The sequence below is a fragment of the Sphaerodactylus townsendi genome, linkage group LG05 (genome assembly GCF_021028975.2).
Source record: "Sphaerodactylus townsendi isolate TG3544 linkage group LG05, MPM_Stown_v2.3, whole genome shotgun sequence".
Classification (NCBI taxonomy): Eukaryota; Metazoa; Chordata; class Lepidosauria; order Squamata; family Sphaerodactylidae; genus Sphaerodactylus; species Sphaerodactylus townsendi.
In genome coordinates, this window is record NC_059429.1 from 7,785,471 (window position 1) to 7,791,734 (window position 6,264).

A 6,264-nucleotide genomic window follows, 5' to 3' on the forward strand; every position below is an offset into this window, starting at 1 on the left:
CCCCCCACCCCCCCCCCCCCCCACCCCCCCCCCCCCCCACCCCCCCCCCCCCCCACCCCCCCCCCCCCCCACCCCCCCCCCCCCCCACCCCCCCCCCCCCCCACCCCCCCCCCCCCCCACCCCCCCCCCCCCCCACCCCCCCCCCCCCCCACCCCCCCCCCCCCCCACCCCCCCCCCCCCCCACCCCCCCCCCCCCCCACCCCCCCCCCCCCCCACCCCCCCCCCCCCCCACCCCCCCCCCCCCCCACCCCCCCCCCCCCCCACCCCCCCCCCCCCCCACCCCCCCCCCCCCCCACCCCCCCCCCCCCCCACCCCCCCCCCCCCCCACCCCCCCCCCCCCCCACCCCCCCCCCCCCCCACCCCCCCCCCCCCCCACCCCCCCCCCCCCCCACCCCCCCCCCCCCCCACCCCCCCCCCCCCCCACCCCCCCCCCCCCCCACCCCCCCCCCCCCCCACCCCCCCCCCCCCCCACCCCCCCCCCCCCCCACCCCCCCCCCCCCCCACCCCCCCCCCCCCCCACCCCCCCCCCCCCCCACCCCCCCCCCCCCCCACCCCCCCCCCCCCCCACCCCCCCCCCCCCCCACCCCCCCCCCCCCCCACCCCCCCCCCCCCCCACCCCCCCCCCCCCCCACCCCCCCCCCCCCCCACCCCCCCCCCCCCCCACCCCCCCCCCCCCCCACCCCCCCCCCCCCCCACCCCCCCCCCCCCCCACCCCCCCCCCCCCCCACCCCCCCCCCCCCCCACCCCCCCCCCCCCCCACCCCCCCCCCCCCCCACCCCCCCCCCCCCCCACCCCCCCCCCCCCCCACCCCCCCCCCCCCCCACCCCCCCCCCCCCCCACCCCCCCCCCCCCCCACCCCCCCCCCCCCCCACCCCCCCCCCCCCCCACCCCCCCCCCCCCCCACCCCCCCCCCCCCCCACCCCCCCCCCCCCCCACCCCCCCCCCCCCCCACCCCCCCCCCCCCCCACCCCCCCCCCCCCCCACCCCCCCCCCCCCCCACCCCCCCCCCCCCCCACCCCCCCCCCCCCCCACCCCCCCCCCCCCCCACCCCCCCCCCCCCCCACCCCCCCCCCCCCCCACCCCCCCCCCCCCCCACCCCCCCCCCCCCCCACCCCCCCCCCCCCCCACCCCCCCCCCCCCCCACCCCCCCCCCCCCCCACCCCCCCCCCCCCCCACCCCCCCCCCCCCCCACCCCCCCCCCCCCCCACCCCCCCCCCCCCCCACCCCCCCCCCCCCCCACCCCCCCCCCCCCCCACCCCCCCCCCCCCCCACCCCCCCCCCCCCCCACCCCCCCCCCCCCCCACCCCCCCCCCCCCCCACCCCCCCCCCCCCCCACCCCCCCCCCCCCCCACCCCCCCCCCCCCCCACCCCCCCCCCCCCCCACCCCCCCCCCCCCCCACCCCCCCCCCCCCCCACCCCCCCCCCCCCCCACCCCCCCCCCCCCCCACCCCCCCCCCCCCCCACCCCCCCCCCCCCCCACCCCCCCCCCCCCCCACCCCCCCCCCCCCCCACCCCCCCCCCCCCCCACCCCCCCCCCCCCCCACCCCCCCCCCCCCCCACCCCCCCCCCCCCCCACCCCCCCCCCCCCCCACCCCCCCCCCCCCCCACCCCCCCCCCCCCCCACCCCCCCCCCCCCCCACCCCCCCCCCCCCCCACCCCCCCCCCCCCCCACCCCCCCCCCCCCCCACCCCCCCCCCCCCCCACCCCCCCCCCCCCCCACCCCCCCCCCCCCCCACCCCCCCCCCCCCCCACCCCCCCCCCCCCCCACCCCCCCCCCCCCCCACCCCCCCCCCCCCCCACCCCCCCCCCCCCCCACCCCCCCCCCCCCCCACCCCCCCCCCCCCCCACCCCCCCCCCCCCCCACCCCCCCCCCCCCCCACCCCCCCCCCCCCCCACCCCCCCCCCCCCCCACCCCCCCCCCCCCCCACCCCCCCCCCCCCCCACCCCCCCCCCCCCCCACCCCCCCCCCCCCCCACCCCCCCCCCCCCCCACCCCCCCCCCCCCCCACCCCCCCCCCCCCCCACCCCCCCCCCCCCCCACCCCCCCCCCCCCCCACCCCCCCCCCCCCCCACCCCCCCCCCCCCCCACCCCCCCCCCCCCCCACCCCCCCCCCCCCCCACCCCCCCCCCCCCCCACCCCCCCCCCCCCCCACCCCCCCCCCCCCCCACCCCCCCCCCCCCCCACCCCCCCCCCCCCCCACCCCCCCCCCCCCCCACCCCCCCCCCCCCCCACCCCCCCCCCCCCCCACCCCCCCCCCCCCCCACCCCCCCCCCCCCCCACCCCCCCCCCCCCCCACCCCCCCCCCCCCCCACCCCCCCCCCCCCCCACCCCCCCCCCCCCCCACCCCCCCCCCCCCCCACCCCCCCCCCCCCCCACCCCCCCCCCCCCCCACCCCCCCCCCCCCCCACCCCCCCCCCCCCCCACCCCCCCCCCCCCCCACCCCCCCCCCCCCCCACCCCCCCCCCCCCCCACCCCCCCCCCCCCCCACCCCCCCCCCCCCCCACCCCCCCCCCCCCCCACCCCCCCCCCCCCCCACCCCCCCCCCCCCCCACCCCCCCCCCCCCCCACCCCCCCCCCCCCCCACCCCCCCCCCCCCCCACCCCCCCCCCCCCCCACCCCCCCCCCCCCCCACCCCCCCCCCCCCCCACCCCCCCCCCCCCCCACCCCCCCCCCCCCCCACCCCCCCCCCCCCCCACCCCCCCCCCCCCCCACCCCCCCCCCCCCCCACCCCCCCCCCCCCCCACCCCCCCCCCCCCCCACCCCCCCCCCCCCCCACCCCCCCCCCCCCCCACCCCCCCCCCCCCCCACCCCCCCCCCCCCCCACCCCCCCCCCCCCCCACCCCCCCCCCCCCCCACCCCCCCCCCCCCCCACCCCCCCCCCCCCCCACCCCCCCCCCCCCCCACCCCCCCCCCCCCCCACCCCCCCCCCCCCCCACCCCCCCCCCCCCCCACCCCCCCCCCCCCCCACCCCCCCCCCCCCCCACCCCCCCCCCCCCCAAAAACACCCCCCCCCCCCCCCACCCCCCCCCCCCCCCCCCCCCCCCCCCCCCCACCCCGCCCCCGCCCCACCCCCCCCCACCCCCGCCCCCCCCCCCCACCCCCACCCCCCCCCCCCCCGCCACACCCCCCCGCCCACCCACCCCCCCCCCCCCCCACCCCCCGCCCCCCCCACCCCCGCCCTCCCCCTCCCCCGCCCCCCCCCCCCCCCCCCTCCCCCCTTCCCCCCCCCCCCCCTCCCCCCCCCCCCCTCTCCCCCCCCCTACCCCCCCCCCCCCCCCCCCCCTCGGGCCCCCCCCCCCCCCCACCCCCCCCCAAACAACAACAACAACAACAACAACAATTTGGATTTATATCCCTCCTTTCTCTCCTGGGGGTTTATTTTATTTTCTGTGCGGCTGAGTGTCTGGCATTTGTTCTTGAGGGCTACTTGTTAAGTCTGGCCTACTAACTTCAGAATCCTCCTTTTTCACTCAAGAAGAAGGAGAAGGAGAAGGAGAAGTAGGAGAAGTAGGAGAAGTAGGAGAAGTAGTAGTAGTAGTAGTAGTAGTAGTAGTAGTAGTAGAAGAAGAAGAAGAAGAAGAAGAAGAAGAAGAAGAAGAAGAAGAAGAAGAAGAGCTGGATTTATATCCCCCCTCTCTCTCCTGCAGGAGACTCAAAGGGGCTGACAATCTCCTTGCCCTTCCCCCCGCACAACAAACACCCTGTGAGGTGGGTGCGGCTGAGAGAGCTCCGAGAAGCTGTGACTAGCCCAAGGTCACCCAGCTGGCATGTGTGGGAGTGCACAGGCTAATCTGAATTCCCCAGATAAGCCTCCACAGCTCAGGCGGCAGAGCGGGGAATCAAACCCGGTTCCTCCAGATTAGATGCACGAGCTATTAACCTCCTACGCCGCTGCTGCTCCAGAGACACCTCCCCCCCGACTGTGCTTGCCCCCATCCCTTAGAAAGTGGAAGCTCTACTTAGCCATCAGAGATAAGAACGGTTGATGGACCCCTGTGCCTTGAATCTGTCTGGTCTCCTTAGTACCTTGTGGAATAGGGTTGCCAGCTCTGAGTGGGAAATTCCTGTAGGTTTGGGGGTTCAAACTGGGGAAGGAGGGGGTTGGGAGCAATATCAGTGGGTGATCATGCCATAGACCAGTGGTGGCGAACCTATGGCACGGGTGCCAGAGGTGGCACTCAGAGCTCTCTCTGTGGGCACGCGCAAACAGAGTGCCCCCCCCCCCCACACATGTAGGCTGACCTGGGCTGATGGCTCGATTATTAGCATTAAACATAAGACCTAGTTTGGGGTAAGCAGTGTAGGTAACTTGTAGGGCACTCGGTCTCAAAAAGGTTCGTCGACACTGCCATAGACCCCCAAAGCACCCTCCAGGGGAGCTGATATCTGCAGAAGCGTAGCTTGGGAAAATGGAGCCCGGTGCAAAATCTGAGTTTTGCTCTCTCCCCCTGTTCGTTTGTGGTTGGTTTGTGGTTATTTTTTTTAGTGTTTTTTCATTTTTCGACCTGCAGGGGGCGCAGTTTTTAGGCTAGCAGCATCAAAATTTCAGGGCATCTTTAGGAGTCTATCCTGATGATACCAGTCAGGTTTGGTGAAGTTTGCTTCAGGGGGTCTAAATGTATGGACTCTCAAAGGTGTAGCCCCCATCTCCTATTAGCTCCCATTGGAAACAATGGGGGATGGGGCACCCCCTTTGGGAATCCATAACTTTGGACCCCCTGAACCAAACCTCACCAAACCTGGGTGGTATCATCAGGAGGTCCCCCGAAAACTCCCTGAAATGTTGATGCTGCTAGCCTAAAAACCGCGCCCCCTGCAGGCCAAAAACTGAAAAACACTAAAAATACAAAAAACAAACCTGAAATTTTTGCTGCCCCCCCCCCAGGCGCAAGCCCGGCGCAATGCGCACCCCCGGCCCCCTTGTAGCTACGCCTCTGGATATCTGTAACTGCCAGTCCAGGAGACCTCCAGGTTGGAAGGCTGGCAGCCCTATGTGGCAGCGAGTGCCTTGTGTGTTATTCCTTTTGTGTGTCCTCAAGCTAGTCTCCACCAGTGAGCCACTCTGGGGTGGTGGTGGGTGGGCGGGCGTATCTGCACTTCAAGTTTACAGGAGACGTATCATGCCAATTTAACCAATTTGTCTTCCCACAAAAAAAATCCTGGGAGCTGTAATTTGGAAAGGGGGGGCTGAGGTTTTGTTGTGGGATGACCCCCCCTTCCCCCCACCACAAAGGTACACTTCAAAATGGGGATCAGGAATGTATGCAAATAAGTCTGCTGCACAGATGCCCTAAATAACCTTTGTACCATGGTCCCATCTTGGGGGGGAAAGGGACGGGGATAGGACAGAGGAACCCGCATCTCTGAAACGAAGAGAACTGCTGCCTCCTGCAGGACAACTTACATTTATTTTAAAAAGTTTATAAACTTATGTATGAGGTGAAGAAAGTGGCCTCTGGGGTGGGAAATTCCTGATTATTTTTTTTTGGGGGGGGGGGGAGGGCTGGAGCGAAAAGAGGGAGGGGTTTGGGGGTGGACACCTCAGCTGAATCTAATGCCATAGAGCCCCCTCTCCAAAGCAGCCGTTCTATTCAAGGGAACTGATTTTACTAGACTGGAGATCAGTTAACAAACTACTAAGAACATAAGAACATAAGAACTAGCCTGCTGGATCAGACCAGAGTCCATCTAGTCCAGCTCTCTGCTACTTGCAGTGGCCCACCAGGTGCCATTGGGAGCTCACGTGCAGGATGTGAAAGCAATGGCCTTCTGCGGCTGCTGCTCCCGAGCACCTGGACTGTTAAGGCCTTTGCAATCTCAGATCAAAGAGGATCAAGATTGGTAGCCATAAATCGACTTCTCCATAAATCTGTCCAAGCCCCTTTTAAAGCTATCCAGGTTAGTGGCCATCACCACCTCCTGTGGCAGCATATTCCAAACACCAATCACACGTTGCGTGAAGAAGTGGTTCCTTTTATTAGTCCTAATTCTTCCCCCCAGCATTTTCAATGGATGCCCCCTGGTTCTAGTAGGAGATTTCCCGGTTCCTCTCTGGAGGCTGGCAAACCTACTCTGCCATAATAGTGAAGTTGCTGGGAAACTGATTCAGGGCAGGAATGAGGAAATATTTCTTTACAAGCAGTCAGTTGCCGAGGAATTGATTGTGAAATTCATTACCGCTGGATGTAGTGACGGCCATAAGAGTAGATGGCTTTAAAGGGGAATTAGACAGACTCATGGTAAAAGCTGTTATTATCTTGCAAT